At 41.0% G+C, this 20,159-nt stretch overlaps 1 protein-coding gene across 4 annotated transcripts in view; it reads left to right on the top strand.

Moving 5' to 3' along the window:
* Nucleotides 1–20,159, top strand: part of macrod2 (mono-ADP ribosylhydrolase 2) — a 426,376-nt gene that overhangs the window by 276,647 nt on the left and 129,570 nt on the right. The gene's annotated exons all lie outside the window — the stretch shown is intronic.

Genomic DNA, 20,159 nt, shown 5'->3' with positions numbered 1-20,159 from the left:
CTGTCACCAAACACCGAAGGCTGTCCTCTCAGATTTGACTGTGCAACAGGTCATTTTTCATGTCTTGCATTTCACTTTGTTTACCCACGCCTCTACAGATAAAATGGGATCGTTTTGGACAGCCTTTTTGCACTAAAGTCGGGTTACATTTTTTCACAGCAAAGAATATAAAGAAAATGTCACACAGGTTTTACAATTGGTGCAACATATCACACCTTCACTTGTCGGTGCTCAGGCAGTTTTGTCTTGCAGAGAATCTCTGGGCTCGTGCACTGGAGATTTTTCTGGGGCTATTAGGCTCCTGAAACTACTCATCAAAGCGACTTTTTTTTTTCTCTTAATGGGATACAATTGTCTAACACTTTTTTAAAACTCCTGAATCAAGAGTTTGTGTCCTCTTTCTCTTTGCTTCATTTGTCCTGATGGTCCTTTAAATGGGCTCCAGCTGTAGAGATGGACAAGTATTCTTTTCCTGCTGCATGGTGCGATAAGTAGCCTCTCATTTGACCGCCCTTGCAGGCCAATTATAAAGCTGTAATAGGGCAACACCTCCTCAATCTTTCTGTTACTGAAGCTCACCGATCTGTCCCCTCAGTTTCTCTTTTTGTCTCTGTCATTGTGCCTTATTTCCTTCCCCTCTCTCTCTCTCTCTCTCTCTCTCCCCCCCGGCAAAGAGTAGAGAGGGCAGGCGTGGTGATGGCCAGCTCTTGTGTCCTTTAGTGTCCGATAACAGAGCCTTCCCATCAGCTGCTTGCTTCAGCCAAGCAAGGCCTGGCTAATGGATTTGGCTGGCAGGCATACATCCCTTCTTTCCAACTGAGCCACCCTGCTCCCCTGCACCTCTCAATTATTCAGTCTCTACTTCTATGCAAATGGTTTCCTATTGAGGAAAAACCTGCCATTATTTTCATCTGGTTGTTATGTGTGCTGATGCGTGGGACTCCGGAGACTTGTCGGCTGTGACATATGGTATGGCTGGTGAGATGGAGGATGCTGCCTACTTGCCAATCCCTCATCTCCTTCTCGGCGAAGCTCCATCAGACCTGAACCATTAGGGGCTGATCTATCGAAGCGCTGCTCACAAGTGGTAACACTCTCTAGCAGTTCCCTAGCAACCGCCGCAAGCGCTGTTCTCTTTCACTGTAATACTCAGTTGCTTAGCTACAGAGGCTGACGAAACTACACATGACTCCTCTCCCTGTAGAGTCAAGGGCCAAAAATGGGCACTATTGTCCCAAAACTGGTCAATGAATAGATACACAGGATGGATGTCAAAACATGCCAATCTCTCAGCTGTAGAATCACAGTTTGAGTATTACAAACACCATGTAGACTTTTACGGTACAATATGATACTTTTTTTTTTTTTTTTTTTTCCTATAAGAAATTTCCTCCTGGGCCAGTGCATTGAAAGAATGTAGAGTACTGTGTTTTATCGACCACGTTAGAATAACTCATTGGAAGTGGCACACAATTAAACATCAGAAAACAAAACAGGCACATATTACAGCTCAATTAACTTTCCAAACGGAGCACATGTAGAAAAACACAGCCCGGGGGTTTTAAGACACTGCGCTGAAAATGTGAAGTGACCCTCAGATAAATGCACAGGCAGGGCAAACTATTGCAGGGCCACACAATGCTGCATCGTTCCTATACACCTGCTGAATTGTCATACAATCTGTATTCTCATGCAGGTATGAACAATACAGCTTAGATTCCTATTTCACTGTTCATAAAGATTAACCGACCAAGTATGTGTCCCATATGTCATCAACAGATCTATTGCTGCTTGATCAAATCAAATAAATAAATCAATAAAAAAACATTACTGTTTGATCAGAGGTGAAACATTACTGTTTCACTTCTTCCATGAAATCTTCGGAAATCTATTTTCTGTGGTAGCTAGAAAAAGTTTTCATGCTTGTCGGAGTGGATCATGTTATTAACATGCACACCAAGGAAGCTGTATGAACCCACCTGACCAGGAGGTGTTTTTGTGAATATTAACAGGGGAGTAGTCACCCAGCTCTTTCAGGTCAAATAGCATCTATAATTTTTTTTATTCAAATTTAGAATTGGGTGGTTAGCACGACAGCACTATGTGCTGAGACCAATAATGGCAGTATCATCTAATAAAAAATATGAACGTGTAGTTTCTCACCAATGCCCTCATATCTCTGTGTATAAATCCTCCACTTGACGTTTGACTGGAAATGGCTGTGTGGATGCTGGACAAGTTGCATCTTCCTTGATTGCGTTCTTGTATGAGTGTTGCTCCTTGGAGTCAGAGGGTGAATGAAGGGCAGTGGGTTGCTGGGGAGGAGAGGATGGGGGTGACGTTTTTGGAAGACTGTGTAATTAAGGTACATAAAACAGCGAGGCTCGCCGGCAGCAGGAAGGTGTGCTGCTGATTTAGCCCTTCCCCTCTATGCCGGCCACCTGTTAAAGGATTTATTTCCCAGGTCAGTGGTGGGTTCCTGACATCATCAGGCAACCTGTTTCTTCTTTTAGCACAGCGGGAGGGCAGCGGAAAAGAGGGCGGGGGGAACTGGGGAAAAATTACGCAACCTTGAGTTTCACAATTTTGTGCATTGGAGATGAAACTTTTAGACTTCCAAGCAAACCAAAAATATTCGTGTTAATACACATCTTCAGAGGTGTTGAAAGTGTTAGGGTATCTAAGAAGCATTCAAGTGCTTCATTTCCGAGTGAACAGAGCTACAGTATGTGCAGGTGAGAGAAACTTCCTCCTTAAGTCACCTGGGAGACATTGTGCCCTTCCAGTAGCCTACCTCAGCAATGTCACACCCCACCTTAGCAGATGCTTAAAGAAAAGACCAGCAAGTGCATTTACCCCCATTTCACACTCTCATATTTCATTTTCATGTCCACTGAGGTTACCTCTCCGTTTTCCTCGCCACTGCAGCTACTGCAAGGTGAAAATGGTATGTTACCTGTTTATCTATGAGAGCTGCAGTGAGTGCAATCTGTTTACCAGAGCTACAGATCCGTGTGCATTTTGAAGACGTCTCAGAGGTGATTTCATGATTCCGTAGTTAGGTTTATGCTAACAAGGCCAGGGTAGACACACCCCCAGATGGCGGCATGTCTCTGCCCCCTGAGAGGCAGGCACCGCTGGGCACCGCCAGGCTGTAGAAGGACCTGCTACAGCCAAAAATAATTAAGCACGCTGTCACAGGCTTTTTGCTGTATTCACACAAAATGTTCATCCAAGTCTCATCATGGGAGAAGGCCCCTGTCTCCAGTCTATTCTATTCCAGAAACACACACACACACACACACACACTCTGCAGCACTTACTGTTTACACATGATGTCACTGCCAGAGAGCAGAAGAAGTACTCTTTGATCAAGTGTCTCAGAGGAACGGTACTTTGTAAACAACCAATAAGATTAGATCCTCACAGGGCCATAGTTCCTCATTTGTAATTGTATACTTTATGAGATGCTACATAATAATACAAATTATAACGGCTCAACCTGCAGGTAGTAAGCATACTTTGCAGCACCAGTGTACAATATGCATGGTTATGTGTGTACGGTTGGATCTTTGTTGCTACATTCAGAACCGAATTAATGATTATCCTGCATTGTGAGTCAGCCCACATAAGATATAAATTCCCATCCTTAGTCTTATGTTGTCAAACTGGTGACTGGTGGGGCTACAGTCTCTATGACAACATGGTAATCAGTGTGAGATATAACCTGCGATTCGATGTTATATGAAACAAGTGATATTTGTCTTCTTACATTATCAATTGAAATTCGTATGATACGTGGAGAAACATGAAACTGCGGCTCAGTGCATCATCAGGCATAATAAAAATGTGCCGTTAGTGAGAAAAATAGGCTGCTAAAGCAAGGACAGTGAGTGCAGTATAGAAACTGGAGGTATACTTTATACTGTAGGCAGACAGATGCTTCCTGTGCTTTGGGGTGTGCGTTAGATTCCTCAAAGACATCTTCATCTGCCTGTAACTCGTAGAGTTTAATGAAGTTATAAATGTAGCCTTATCTGACTGCTTGCATCATTTTTACTTCACTTCACAAAGTTATATAATTCCAGCTGCGGAGTTTAAAACTCATTGGTTTCTATCATTTATCCTGAAGTGTACAGGCACACCGACAGCAACCTTGAATCGCTGTCCATCCTTTAGATCCCCTCTGTCTCTTCAGTCAGGTGTGGAGAACTATTTTCAACTCTGCCTGAGCGGCAGCACTGATGTGTGCAATGTTTTTCACCTGCTCTTCATCATTTCATTTCATATCCTGAGCAGGTTTACTTTGAAGAAGTGCTATCTGGCCGATGTGTCTGTGTGTTTTTGGCTGCTTTGGGGTGGATTTAAGAGGTTGTTGTTTTTTTGTTTATTTATTTTTTTGTGTCTTCACTTAAAAAAGAATCCTCCTGGCTTTACAAGCCTTCTGTTCCACACGGTCCGACTGCCCAGACGTACATAAACGGAAAACAGCGTTTGTTCAGCTGTTCTCTGATATCTGAAAAAAAGTATAGTTTCATTTTAAATCTGATATAGTGGTATTTGGAAGGAGATAACATGAATCTATTGATTTTGTTTTTTTTGGGATAAAGACAGAAGCGGCTGCCATGTATAACTGTATGACTCAGATTATTTTGTGATTTATATGCTTCTCTCTCGTGCTTTTCTTCCTCTCTTTTCATTCCTCTCTACTTTCTCTCTTCTGGTGGCGTCTTACGTTGGACTTAAAACTGAAATCAGATGGTGAGGCATATTTTAAAGGTCACTGTGCTCATAGTAGGCATCTGCTGGATCTGGCAGAAAGGGAGACCTGCTCGTGTGCTCAAAGGCTCTGGGCTAAATGATTTCTTTTAGTGGGGGTGAAGCTGATGACTGACTGCTCGGCTCACCTTGTGAAACTTAAAACATTTTTCCTTTGTGCCGCTGTGTCTTCTACTCGGCTCTAAAGTCCCACTGTGAGTCTCTCTAGCGATCTAGTTTGCGCCAATTATCTAGCACAACTAACAAGTCCTCCTCCTGCTGACCTGGACTCTGCCTGTATGGAGACCACACATTGAAACTTTCTTGTCATGCCAATCCAACATAGTGGCCCAAATTATCTCATTAGGCCTACATTTTTTGGAAAGTAAGATAAATGATCGTGCAGCATGTGGCTCTGATTGCCGAAACACTCTGAAGAACAAGAGACTGTTGTGCAAACGGCTGGACTGCTATGAATTATGGGGGGCTGGGGGAGGGAGCAGGGATAGACTCCCGTCCATCACGCTACTGCACTCAGGCCAAAAGTGCTCACAGTACTTGTGTGTGACCCAGCTATACGGGGCCTCCCGTGTTTGTTGAACATGTGGAAACATCCCGGCCGCCTGTGTCATCAAAGCTCACCCTGAAGTGCATTGCGCATTAGCATTAATGCAAACCTGCTGAGAGATCCTGTGCCACTCTGTTATCTCCTGTTTGCTTTTCTTATCAAACGGTCGCAGACTGGTGCACACAGACGGGCCAGCAAGTTACTGCTGCCATTCATTTAACCAAAGAAGAAACTGCCCTAGTAAATGTTTAGCTTCTACACCTAAAATCAAACCTTTGTTTTATTGGACGGTTAATTTTTGCACATTTGCCCTAATCCCATGCAATGGCATGACCAGACATGAAAACCACTCCAAGGAATGGGAGAAAGACCATAAATTATCCATTGTTTAAAAAAAAGTCACATCAGCATTTTTGAAAAGCCCATGCAAAGCTGTGGCAAGGTCAAACTCTTGAGTTTAGTATAGCGCTCAGAAACGGACAACATAAATGTATGTTTCAGCATTCCCCATGCCACTAAAGACAAGAGTTTATATGTGTTCTACTAAAGGCTTGTCCCCAGTGAGGCATTTCTGTCGGGGGTAACAAAGTGAGTGTATGCACAGCGTGCCGCAGCTCTCGGTGCAGAAATGGTTGCATCTGTGATAAATACACACGACACACGGATCGCAATAAAGCAGGTGGGGAGCCGACTGATACTACGCGTGACCTTGCGTTCTCAAGAAATAAACCTTTTGCTAAATTCAGCAGTTCAACATACCTATTTCGTTCACTGCACTGCTGAGAAAAAGTTAACGGGGAGCGTCAGGAAGAATTGCAAAGAATGAAAGAAGAGGAATTAATACAAACAACAGAAATGCACAGAAAAGTAGGAGAATTTAGAACGAGGCAGCACTTGGAAGGCTTCCAAACTGGCACCTAATGACTCTAGCATCTACTCTAACCGTTAGCAGCCACTGCACGTGTACCTACTGTGTGGTAACTTCAACTGTATCCCAACATGTTTGATCTCCCGTACACCATGTGGCTATGTGTTGTACGATGAGTAATGTATTCCCACAAGAGCTTGTTTCTTATAGCTCGTGTCTGTGTGGCACAGGAAGGCATTCCATACATTGCGTATGTGTGTTCTCTGTCTTTGAAATATTATTTGGCAGGTGTACCACTGCTCGGTAGCTGCTCCCCAGAGGCGTTTGGTTATAGCATTGCTTCTTCCGCATGGGGCCCTGAATCTGTCTCTGTGGGTGTTTGGAAGAAGGCACGTGGAGGGTTCAGAGGAAAGTCTAGAGAACAACCTCTATTTGTTTTGAAATGTGCCGTCTCTCACTGATGGGCAGGTTTTGAAGCTGTTGTCGATAAGTCCCATGTGTGTCAACACATAAATGAGCCAACCCTTTGGGACCCAGATCTTGTGAGATGGCACTTGTTCAGTCGCTTCAGTCTTTGGTCGAGAGTAGCTGAAACAGACACAGATAAGAGGCTGTTCCCACAGATGGAACCATCATGGGGCCATAGCACAGTTCCATTTACTGTCGTCTCTGCTTGCTCAAAGGTGGTCCAGTTCGGTTTCAGAGTTCCTACATGTGATGTGAAAAAGGAATCTGAATGCCGCTCCCGTTGGTTGGTGTCATCGTGGTTTGGTTGTTGACCACATTGATAAAGTCAAATCAATGCATCTAAACTGTGGAAAAAAAGTAAAAACTTGACGCAAGTTGTTTTCATTTCAAGTTCCGTGACTGGTTTAGTGTTTCTTAAATGTGTTATGACATTGTTAATCAGAATGAGATGATGCACAGAATCGAATACAGTGTCGCTGCAGTAGTAATCTGGACGAAAACAGCATACGTTTAACTGATTAGCTGCACTAAATCCCCCAGGCCCACATTACTCAGGCAGCTGGTTCAGTAGTGAAGGAGATAGTTTGTTGTGATTAGTCTTGTAATTAAACTGCAGAGGCTATGAATACATGAGTAATGAGTGGCACCCTGGATGTGAAAGGAGTTGATAAGTGGGCTGTCTCTTTGGTGGAGCTCTTGACAGAGAGAAACCAAGTGCAGGAAATAGGAAAAGGGCTGACCCATCTCATTGTGACTCAAAAGTGACTCCTGAAGGTCACTGCCCACCACTTCCATTCCATCCAAACTTTTTTCTTCCGCCTTTCTTTGTTCCTATATTGTGGAAAGGACAAACTTTGCAGGGCGTCATCTCCCAGAAACGAGCCCCGTCTCCTTTCTCTGCTCATTCGTACAAATCTAATAAGTGTAAAATGTGCATGGTTATTTATACAGGGAAGATGTAAAAGTACCTTTCAGGACATGAAACGATTAAATCACCATTTCACATTCACATGAAGACGGTCCTCGGTTCAGCCCCAGGGAGACAGACGCTCTTTCAGCATGAGATGTTTCAGCCCCCTGCAGTTTTTTTTCTTATTGCAGCCTTGTGAATGTCAGCATGTTAGCAACCATCTGACATTTTTTTTTTTATGTATGTAGTAACAAGATTTTCAAAGCCCTCATGGCATTATCATATTACTTTGAACTCCAAAATAAAAAAAATAAAAAAATTGAGCACTTCCTTTTCAGTGCCTCAGAGCCGTCCTTAGGTCCACGTTTGCCAGGACTGTAGTGTTTATCATTGATTTAAACAAAGACAGGGTCAGAAGTTACTGTTTGATTAACAAAAACATGTTATTTGCTTTGGGCTGAAGTAGAAAACAACTGCTGTTTTCTAATATTTTGGAAACAAACCAAAGCATCAATGCGAACAAAGTCACAATCACAACAAAAAAATTTTTTTTTTTCAAAATGCCGGCCAATTTTCGTTATTTTCAGTTCCTTTTATTTATTGTTGTTTTTTTCTCGTAGACAAACAAGCTTGTCGTTAAAACTCGCTGGGTCATTTCACTTGATTTTAATGCGACTAGTTATACACCGTTGCCTGGATAAACAGATGGTGACGCTTTTCAGTTTTATGACACTGAATGCGAGCTGCAAGTTAACTGGAGGTGTTCGTCACTTGTGAGAAAACTTTTGGGGAACTGGCTTGACACATCTGCAGCAACACTGCAACTGTTTCCTGCTGTTGTTTTCAGAATTGATCGTAACATTGAGGTTCCATTATATTATATAAATGTTTACCTTCACTTATTTTCATGTGTGCCAATATTGCTGTCCTGCAATAGTTTGCATCTTTTGATGCATCTATCGGATTGAAACGTACCTGCAACATTTGATTGTATTTCTTTAACTTTAAGGGTTTGTAATATGTTGATCTTGAGCGACTGGTAGATTGGAAACATAGTGCAGATAAATTAGGTGTTGTTTAAATTCTATGTGAGATTGAATCAATTGAATTTGTTCGGTTGCGTGATTACTGTGGTGAGTCATGTAACGTCACATCTAAACAACGTGGCATTTCTCTGTTTTTCAGATTCACTGGTTGTCATTGTAACTGTTGTCTGCCTTCAGTCAGTGGTCGCTGCTTGTCACAGTGGATATCAAAGACGAGAGTAAAAAAGTAAAAAAGTTAACGTCAAATAAGTATTATTGGACTGTCGGAGGAAACCAGAGCATCTGGAGACGTCACACACAGTAATTGATGCTGTTGTATACGTTGATTCAAAAAGACAACAAATGTTTATTTGTGGCAAAACATGAGTTGAACTGTCCAAACTCAAGAGTTTGATTGTTCTCGGTTGCCACGCCTGTTGAGTATGGTGAAATAAAGTAAGGCCACACAATAATATTTATCCCCAATTTCCTAATCCTTACTTACCCCAACACAGACTTGAATGCGCGTTTGTAATTACTGTCATTAGGATAATTTGGAGAGCATGTGGCACATGCTGCTGGAACGAGACCGTGCTTAATCTCTCCACCCGCAGTGTCTTTCTCCATCAAATCCACATTGGGCACACATGTCTTAATTGAAATGATGGTTAATGGCATCTGTGAAGGCCACATCACTTTTTGTCTTCCTGCAGCTGTGCTTCTCCAACGCGCATGTGTGCGTGTGCGTGTACGCGTAAATCTTGCTGACATTTAAAGATTCATGAAGCTCAACTCACCAGCTCAAGGACCTGCTTGCGCAGACCCCCTTAGAATTATGATGTACAGCCTCCACTGTTCGCTGCCCTAATCAGAAAAATATAGGATGCAGCTGAAGTCAGGCAACAACATCACAGCCTAATATTCAGTAGCAGAGATGAAAGGCAGTGCTGGAGCTGTATGTGGTTTTTTTTTTGGACATTCAATACAAAACAAACAGGGCTCTAACAGCACATTGCCTTTAAAGTGCTGCCTTAACAGGGCACCTTGCTGCAAGGGAGCCGCCAAGTCAACAATAAATATTGTAAATCCCTGCTGCATGGGATGTTATAGATTGCATCTGTCTGTCGGAGTCAGATTTAGGGATGTTGTCTGTAGTTCACCAGACCCATTAGATTCATCAACAGCTTCTCTCAGAGGGGTTTCTCAGGGGGTCTGTGTCATGTAAAGAAATCAAATAATGCATCCTCCTCGCGCCATGAATGTGGCTGATGTCTCCCAGCAGGACGGATTCCTCTTTGGCACAACAGTGTCACTGATGCTGCTTCTGGGCTTCATCACTGCTGCATAGCCTTGTAATGCCTGCAGAGGAACAACAAACAAAAGGAAAACCTGCAGATTCAGAGCATCTCTGGTATTGTGTTTGTGGTTGTGGGTCAGACATGTACAACTGGGGGCATGCCAGCCACATGTCTGCCCCTGTATGCCTTCTTGTCCAAGATAACTTCCAAACATAGGAAGAATAATGTGCAGCATTTTAACCTAATATCAATACCAATTATTCCTGAAGTATTTTAAACCTAAATGCATCGATCAAGTGTGTCTACATTTTCATTCAATACTTTTAATATACAGCCCTTAAGTTAGTTATTTACATTAAGTCAGTAGCTCTATTTCTCAAGCATTGGTTTGTTGCCTCCAGGACTGAAGCATTGTATAGTGGTTGGCACTGCTGCATCACATCAAGAAGACCCTCGTTTGATTGTGAACTCAGGGCCTTTGGGTGTTGCAGGTTCCCACTGTGCCTTTTGTCCATTGTCACTATACATGTTCAAATCTGCATGTTTAATTACATTGTCTGGGTTTGTTGTTTTAATGATCTACTTCATTGTTTTGTACATCCATACCTCACACCTGGCAAAACGGTTCTTCTATTTAGATTATCTTCCCAAAATTTTGAGAAGTTCTTGAATAAAACTGAAAAAAACCGAGCAAGCTGTCGAGAGCAGTGTCACCTGGCAGCTCCTTCAAGCTTAGGGGGAATGTTAGAAAGCCCAGAGCAGTGGAAACAGCTGGTAGCGCTGCTCAGTGACTTTCTCCCTCTGTCTTCGCACAGGTCTCGTCGTCCCTGTAGACACCACCAGGGCCATTCCTACAGCATGTGTACAGCAAAATAATCATCACACCCCCGGTGTCCTTCACTGTCTGTCCAATTCATACTCACTCTTGTACGCACCTTGCCTTCTTCGCTGCACAGTAAAGCAGCAAAAAAGAAAAAAAAAAAAAATACTCTGTGCCAGCAGGCTGAGAGATGGCTTTTCATTTAAGTGGTCTTTTCTTTTACCCTGAGAGCTTCTTGACATTTGAAGACAGTGTAGACTGACTTGCACTGTACTTTTGACTTGTGTGGATGTGTTCAAGTATTGTCTGTGCATGTGTGGAGTTACTCTGAAGCATTTTCTTGTCAGTTACTGGCTGATGTTATGAGAGTCAAACATTTATCAGTCCTTCATAAGAATGTCACTTCGACTTTTCACAGTGGAAAAAGTAGTATACAATGACCTTATTATTTCACACAAACCTAAAGACTTTTTTTTTAGCATACAGGTAAATCCATAATTAAAAAAAAACCAAAACATTGTACTTTTATCTTGGTTTTGTTCTTGTGAGTTCGTATATGAAATGATTATTGGTCGCGATGGGGGTGAAAAACATTCCTGTGATATTGCATGTGTGCATCGTGGTCTGTCATCATCCTTTTGGAAGTGCTCCCCCTCTTGCTCTTTACCCCTTAGCATGTTTAAGTGTGACAGGACCTCAGTGACACTCACAATGGAAAAAGCTCTTTGAAAGCCAAGCATATGAATAATCACTGAGACACCCCTGTTCCATTTTTAAAGAAGGGAATATTAATGCACCAACAACTGTATCTGCTCAGTATGCGCCAGATCATCCCAAGTCTGCAAAAAGCCCCCTTTCACACGGGTGCTCCGACGAGTGTTAGGGGGATCACTCAGCACACTCTGTCACCATGACAACACCAGTTCCATGTCCGAGTGGGTGTACACACTTCATTTAGTAATCCTTAGCGGCCAACATGGGAACAGCTGTGTGCATGCTGAGAGGGTCTATGCTCGCAATCACGGCAGAATACACTTAATTTCTGTAAATGTGGTCACTCCTGTGGGTGTTGTGTGATTAAGGTCTGACTGACGTTGACTGCTTACATCTTGTGGAGTTTTACTCAGACGCAGTTTGAGCTTAATCTGGAACCGGTGCCGTCTGACTGGTTGTATTCCCGCCTGTGCACTTCAAAAAAAAAAAAAAAAAAATCACATTCAGAAGTTGATGGGAAATACAAAACCAGGAATGATGCTGAAATCTCGAGCTGCAGAGCCCTGAGGGAAGCATGTTAACTTGCCTCAAATGCCACGAGTTTTAACTCTGTCAGCCACACGATTCCCCCCGACTGAGGGAAATGTAAACACACGCAGTCCTCAAGCTAAAACCCAGGCGTCTCACCCAGCTCAGTCTTGTAACTCTCGAGCTTAAGCGGCTCTTGCAGTTGCATATGTGATCCTGATGAGCTTCATGTGTAATTGTGACTTGTCGGTAACATTCTAGCACATGTGTTCTCATGTCATATTTATGTTTTTAAACACGCTACAATTCAATGTAAGTTTAATGCGGTCGATGTGCCAAACTGGGGAGCTTGGCTTTTACCGCTCTATCGTAAATAACATGTAGACACCAAAGAGAAGAAAGAGTTATATAATAACATGAGTTATGACAAAGGAAATGCTGCCTTGTGATTGACAAACGTTGGACAAGTTGTCTCTGTTTACAATGACTACGCATCTAAGTAGACGCTTTTGATGCTTATGGATAAAAACAGATGTTACCAAGAATGTCCTATAATGTGAAAAATATATATATAAACAAAAAAAAGAGATGGATTGGGTTCAAGCTCTGTCATACTCCCCCACCTTGAAAACAACTGCTTTAGTGTATATTACTTTCTCCATAACACCCGACCTCCCCTGTCGCGACTGCTCTAACTGCTACTAACTCCTAATGCCACTGCTAATAAGAACACGCTAGACTCATTGTGATTGATGTAGTTTGCAGTTCATGTCAGAAAACAACTGTATTACTATTTCATATTAAAAAAAAAAAAAAAAAGTCTGATATGAGGTGTATTATAAAGTGTCTCCTTTGATAGATGAGGCTACGAATGGAAGCGACATACAGTTGTGCTCATAAGTTTACATACCCTGGGAGAATTTATGATTTCTTGGCCATTCTTCAGAAAATATGAATGATAACACAAAAACCTTTCTTCCACACATGGTTGATGGTTGGGTGAAGCTATTTATTGGCAAACAACTGTGTTTACTCTTTTTAAATCAAAATGACAAAAGAAAGAATCCAAATGACCCGGATCAAAAGTTTACATACCCCAGTTGTTAATACCATGCATTGCCCCCTTTAACATCAATGACAGCTTCAAGTCTTTAGTGGTCGTTGTGGATAAGGTTCTTTAGTTTCTCAGATGGCAAAGCTGCCCATTCTTCTTGGCAAAAAGCCTCCAGTTCATCTAAGTTCTTGGGCTGTCTTGCATGACCTGCATGTATGAGATCTCCCCAGAGTGGCTCAATGATATTGAGGTCAGGAGATTGAGATGGCCACTCCAGAACCTTCCCTTTGTTCTGCTGTAGCCAATGACAGGTCAACTTGGCCTTGTGTTTTGGATCATTGTCATGATGGAATGTCCAGAAACGTCCCATGTGCAGCTTCCAGGCAGATGAGTGCAAAGTTTCCTCCAGTATTTTCTGATAACATGCTGCAATGATCTTGCCATCAATTTTGGACAAGTTCCATGTGCCTCTGTAGCTCACACATCCCCAAAACATCAGTGATGCACCTCCGTGTTTCACAGTAGGAATGGTGTTCCGTTCATCATAGGCCGTGTTGACTCCTCTCCAAATGTAATGTTTATGGTTGTGGCCAAAAAGTTCAGTTTTGGTCTCATCACTCCAAATGACTTTGTTCTAGAAGTTTTGAGGCTTGTCTCTGTGCTGTTTGGCGTAATGGAAGCAGGATACTTTGTGACATTTGCGCAGCAATGGCTTTCTTCTGGCGACTCGACCATGCAGCTCATTTTTCTTCAACTGCCTCCTTATTGTGCATCTTGAAACAGCCACACCACAATTTTCCAGAGAGTCCTGGATTTCAGCTGAAGTTATTTATAGATTTTTCTTTGCATCTCAAACAATTTTCCTGCCAGTCGTGGCTGAAATCTTTGCTGGTCTACCTGACCATGGTTTGGTTTCAACTAATTTTCTACTTCTTAATCAGCGTTTGAACACTGCTGATTGGCATTCTCAATTCCTTGGATATCTTTTTATACCCCTGTCCTGTTTTATGCAGTTCCATTACCTTTTCTCGCAGATTCTTTCACAAATATTTTGCTTTCCCCATGACTCAGAATCCAGAAACGTCTGTGCAGCACTTGATAAAAGATGCAATGGTCTGTCAGAAGCCCAGAAACTCACTGACCTTTTATACACACACACTAATTACAAACAAAAAGGTCAAAGGTGAGGGTGGGAACCTTGATTAGCCATTCAAACCTGTTTGTGTCAACTTTTGTGCATGTTATCAGGTCAAAGTCACTGGGGTATGTAAACTTTTGATCCGGGTCATTTGGGTGCTTTCTTTTGTCATTTTGATTTAAAAAGAGTAAACACCATTGTTTGCCAATAAATAGCTTCACCCAACCATCAACCATGAGTGGAAGAAAGATTTTTGTGTTATCATTCATATTTTCTGAAGAATGGCCAAGAAATCATAAATTCTCCCGGGGTATGTAAACTTATGAGCACAACTGTAAAAAGGAAAACATTTTGAAGAGCACATTTCTTCCCTCCATGCCTCGTTGCTGAGCCGCAATTTAAGCGACACTTCCTCTCCTTCACCATTTTCCTTTTTATTTTGTTTACGTTTAAAAATTGTAAAAAAAAAAAAAAAAAGGTGATTCAGTAGTAGTGGCGCCCAGTTGAGACATTTCACTGAGTGCTGTTACTTTATAGATCTTTTTTTTTTCTTCAATTTGTTCTGATGCATTACCGTAAAGTTTTCTCACTCAAGTCTTATGAAAGGAGACGGGCGGCTGTTGCACAACATCAAGCATCTTGTCCTAGATTTAAGAAATCCCCGGGTTTTATGGTGTAGCCAGCTGCGATTCACTCTCCTCAGAGCCAGTCTTCACGGTACATTGAGCATTCTTTGTGACAAACTTTTTCAGAAAAAAATAAATGAATAAAATAAAAAATCACTACATTTAAACAACATCACCGGTAGTATTGTAGTGATTTGCCCTAAAGAATGACTATTAAAAAGAGACTGCTCCACTTTTGGACATTGATTTAATTTGAATGCAGCTCAGCCGCCACTAAAATCTAGAGCGTGATGCATAAAGTGCTGTCACTGGTTGTCAGCATCACTCATAGAACTTTATGGAGACTGCTAATTCTATTAGAGAGGCTCACATAAACTAATAAGACTACAGTTTATACTCCATACAAGGTCTGGCTGAACCCATAAAAACAGTGACTGAATTCAAATTAGTAAGTAATAAGTTTTGGCTGAATTTCCGAATGGACTGCAAGTCATTATGTGCTGTGTTGATTCTTAAGTGTGGAAGATAATTGTCATTTTTTATCTACTGCATCTGAATATTAATAGATTTGAATAAAGTTCAAATGTCCACATGCCTGTATGGTGCTGATGGTGAATATATTGAGTTGTAGGTAAGAACAGGATGATTCAGTAGGAGTCACACTACAGTAAATGTGTCCAAGTATTTTTAGCCTTTTGAAATTGTTATTATGTGGGATGATAACACAGCCTCAAAGTCAGAGCTGGCGAGTAAAAAATGAAAGATTGATTAGGCTGTGAAGTGCTGGTCCCTCTCTGAAATAGCACTGCACTTCTCTTCTAAATGAAGTCTAGATATTTCAAAAGATTTTTTAGTTGCTAAGAAAGTGGCATCTTTGAAGTGAGCGTGTCCCCATGGTAGTTATTCCTCAGCGCTGGGATGAGCTGAGGAATAACTTAGTGGGCTTGTCTAAGATGCTCGCTCTCAAAGCTTCACAGCCGGTGTACTAAGGGGTCATTTCATGTCCAGTCCAGCACATCCAGTCTGAAAATCAGTTGCCAACTGGTTGGCCAATTTATGCAACTTTAGCTTTTGATCTGACCCAATCTGGTGAATCTGCAAATGTCAAGCAATGAAGACACATCAAATAATGTTTCATATTGATATTATTTCCCTATTATGCAGCCACTTGATCTACAGCAGGGGCAGTTTTAGGCAGATAAGTTCCATTTTTCTCTGTTGAATGCCAAACTTTCAAGCATTCTTTTACACCTTATATTGTTGCTAACTGCTGTTTGGAATCGGTAAGCAATGGAGTGCTTACCTTGAAATATCTAATCCATCTTTACTTCACGTGTAGCTGTCAGAACTGTTACACTAAGGCTTTTCTTGAAATTTCAAGTTGTTTTCATTTCATGTGTTGGAAATTTTACCGTCTATGTTTGGTGTCATTTCTTTTGGAAAGTCTCCTCGTATCCTTAGAAAAGGCATCCACCTGGTCCCCCAGAGTGTTAATGCTGTATTTTTTGCCAAATAACCCTCCGTACTCTCAAAGAGTTTCCTGACAAGTGCGTGGTCTTTGTTCCAAATTGCTATCATGAATTTTGTTCTCAAGAGCTTCAGCTCTTAAAGCATCATTTGCATCTTACTCAAAGGTGTTTATAAGCAAAAACGGAACCCGCTGAAAACCTGGAAACGTTCTTTTTCTAGACGCAGCATCTCAAAACAAAACGGAGTATATGAACGTATGCAGTAATATTTAATTAGCCCGTGCGTTCATTCTTCCAGGGTCCATAATGGCTTTTTTTTTAGACGCACAACAGCAGTGAGTTTGTCCACTGTAACGACACAAACTCCTTCACTTTCAAATCTGGAACATTTTTAATGTGACATGTCAGATGTGTTGTTATCAGTCAACGGTTAACAGCGCCTTCACCTCCGCACTTTCTGCTCTCTCCTCCAGGGCCTCTTGCTGTTACAAAAACATGACACGCCACAACAGAGAAAAGCACGAGTCACACTCGGGTCCTGGGAGGATTCAGACAAGAGCTTGGAGACACTCTAAATTCTTATTTTCATGATTGCACATAATAATGCTTTTTTATATAGTGGTTTTATTTCAAATGTGATTGAGTGCAAACAGCAGTCGAAACAAATTTGTTTTTTGCTTCAATAGAATTTGAGTAAATTTGACCAAATCATTTTTCTCAGCACACTAACCCCAAAGAAAAGAAGTCAGATGAACAGATTTCTGTCGACTCTGCCGCTTCTACAATTTATTCTCATTATATCGCTTTTATCACTTGATGCTTTTATTATTGGTGCGGAATACTGATGCTGGAATTGTACAAATCTAGTCATGTTAAGAGTAGCATGTAGCAGATTTACCCAGTTTATTGTGATAAAGACTGATTATTATCACAAATGAAAGAGGTCTACGTTGGAGGTATTAGTTTATTCGCTTGTAGCAACAAATGCGTGCGGATTGTTAAACTTAGATAATAAATGGAATCACTTGTTCATGTTTTGCTCACTAGCCTTATAGAGAGTGGGATTGTTATGATTTTATTGCACTTTTTGCTTGATGTTGTCTTCGGTTTTCCAGTGTCAATCATCAGTCTTTGCCGGTTCAGTTTTGTTCCTCACCTTGCAGCCCTGAGCAAGAGACCACAATGAACCAATCCGGTCCATGTTTGTGAAAAACCAGCTCAAAAACGTTGTTTTTAGGGGAGGCTTATTAACTGTGAGGAGAAATGACCAAGTTATTGCCTCGGAGGCAGTGTGCAGAGGGGCCTTTGTGATATGTGTGATTAAAAAAACAACAACAAAAAAAAGGAACCCTCTTGGATTACTTGATGACTTATTTAGTTTGCTCAGAGCAATCTGCCTATTTTTTATAAAAAAAAAAAAATAATTGTATTTTTACCAGCTAATGTTGAAATCAAATTATTATTTAAAATGTTTTGGGCTAAATTACTCACATAATTCTATTTTGAAAATCTTTATTTTTTTGGTTTTTCAATACAAGCTATAACGAATAGAAACATGTGATACTTGATCATTAATTTCATTTTAACAGTCTAAGCAAGGATAGTCATTAAACCTACTTCATTTGGATGTCTGTTATTATCCCTGGAATCAAACCGTCTTTTCCTAATCTACAAGAGAACCATTAGCAGTCCCTTTAACACCACCTAAAATAGAGATTTACGTGTCTCTCATACAAAAGGTGGACTGAGATAATGGTTATACATGTCAGCATGAACTTCTCACCGAGGAAGACACAGCGCTGTTATGTATCTGTCAGCAAATGATGATGAAAGCTGTAGGTTTTACCAAGAGAGGGAAAAAGACAATTATGACTAATGTTCATAATGATGTCGAAACGCTTCATACTCATGTTGCAAATGACACTTTCATATGTCTAGAGTGGGAAAACACGTCTGGTATTATCACAAGTGAAGAGTGTCAAACATGTAGCCCGCGGGCCTCAGCTGGCCTGCAAGTTGATCCAACATGGTCCCTGGACATTACTTGACATTTTTGAGAAAAGTAGGAGAATTTCTGACTCTTTCAGTAAAAGACCTAACACAACATGACAGCAATGCCAAAAGATGAGAGATGTCGCTGCAACAGCCAGCTGCCTTTTTTGTTTGTGATATAGCCGGAATGGAAGTGTATCCTCCCTCTAATTTACATATACCTACCTTAAATCAATTATTTTCACCTCAGGAGGATCAAATATATAGCCCCATGTAGTGATTAATGCTTCTCTGTCAACAGACTTTGAAAAATACACATATAATACAGTAAATGTATTTAAACATATTTAAAGCTTGTTGTAGTGTGTACATTGTTGTGATAATTGTGGCAAAATTCAAGATTTTTTGTATTTTCAAGTGTAAATGACATCTTCAATGTCCAAATCCGTAGAGAATAAATGACACTTGTTGAGGAGTGTTCCTGACAGCCTTTGCAATTCTAAGCTATTTCAAGGTTCTGCAACCTGAGCCACCTGTAACATTCATTATATTCTACCATAGTACTTATTCTATCTTCCATTATTATTACTTAATTTGTTTTAGTAGAACATAACGTTCTTATGAAGTTGTAATTTGTTTGGGTTTTAATAAAATCCACATTATATTCACATCTTATTTATGCGCTGTAATCTGATGCCTCTTTTTTCCAATTAACTCTGTGTGTGTGTGTGTGCCCCCTGAACTAAAAAGATTAAGACAGTTGACAAAAAGGAATATTTGAGCCCATAAAACATATTTAGGTTGAAAATGTAATTGCAGAAAGAGCATACAGATCATTTTACCAACCTGAGCAGTACATTTTTACAAAAACTTGCTCAGATCCTCTTGGTGAATGTGGAAATTGTGACCCAAATAAATAATGAATAATAAAATCATCACCCTTAGTTTTTTTGCTCAACCGTAAATTAGTAATCATTGGAAGTGATTACAAGTTCTTGAGTTTCAATACAGATGTGTTATACCTTTGAACACAATAACTTCAGGTCCTCTAAAACTAAGCATAAAAAGGTGATTTGTGTTTAACTTCACTGCGATACTGAAGCAGCTGTCGGTGTTTTAGAGTTCATCTGCGTCTGAATGCCCTTCCTGTGATCTCCCACCTTAGTTACAAAGTGAAGTATGTCGTTCACCTTACAGAAACACAGCTGTATAAATATTTATTTGATATGGAGGCACTGAGGATACGAGCGGAGACATCCGTACTGGTGCGATAAGGACTGTTTAAATTTTCATGAATTCACCAGTAGTCTGGTTTTTGGCGCTTACCCACACTCTAATTGGCATGTTGCCGTGCTTGTAGTGAAGAACTTCATGAATTATGCAGAAAAAACAACTCGCCACGTGTCCCATTATAACCACATTGTGCATTGCAATTTTCAGACTGCTATTCTGGAAAAAGACAATACTTCACACGGCTCCATTCTCATTACAACCCAGCCTTAGTTTACACGGGGATCGCCGGAGCCCCTTGTTTCTTACCTCTCCCCAGCACAGAGTCTTACCTCTTAAGCCACTTGAGCAAAAGCCACTTAATAGTAGCAGCCTTTTGTATTTCCTCATCCTAACCTATAACCTACCAAACAAGTAGATATTCAAGTGAGAAGTAAATTTAAACCATAAATGATTAATGGTCAGGTAGAGCAATAATATAGTCAGCGGGAAAGTGAGGCTAAGTGCTTTATGTTATGTAAACTGTGAGGTTAGGCGTAAGAAACATGTCCGGAGGTGACTGCATTTTAAAACACAGGCTGTTGTGCTTTCCTTGGATGCCCTCGTCTGAACCACGTCTGAATTTCCCATCCTTCTGCGAGCTGAATATTTCAGTGCACAGAAGTGGATTCTTGATGCATTAATTTGCAAGTT

This window comes from Lipophrys pholis (assembly GCF_963383615.2).
Source record: "Lipophrys pholis genome assembly, chromosome: 15".
NCBI classification, from domain to species: Eukaryota; Metazoa; Chordata; class Actinopteri; order Blenniiformes; family Blenniidae; genus Lipophrys; species Lipophrys pholis.
This window is presented reverse-complemented; position numbering and strand designations above follow the sequence as displayed.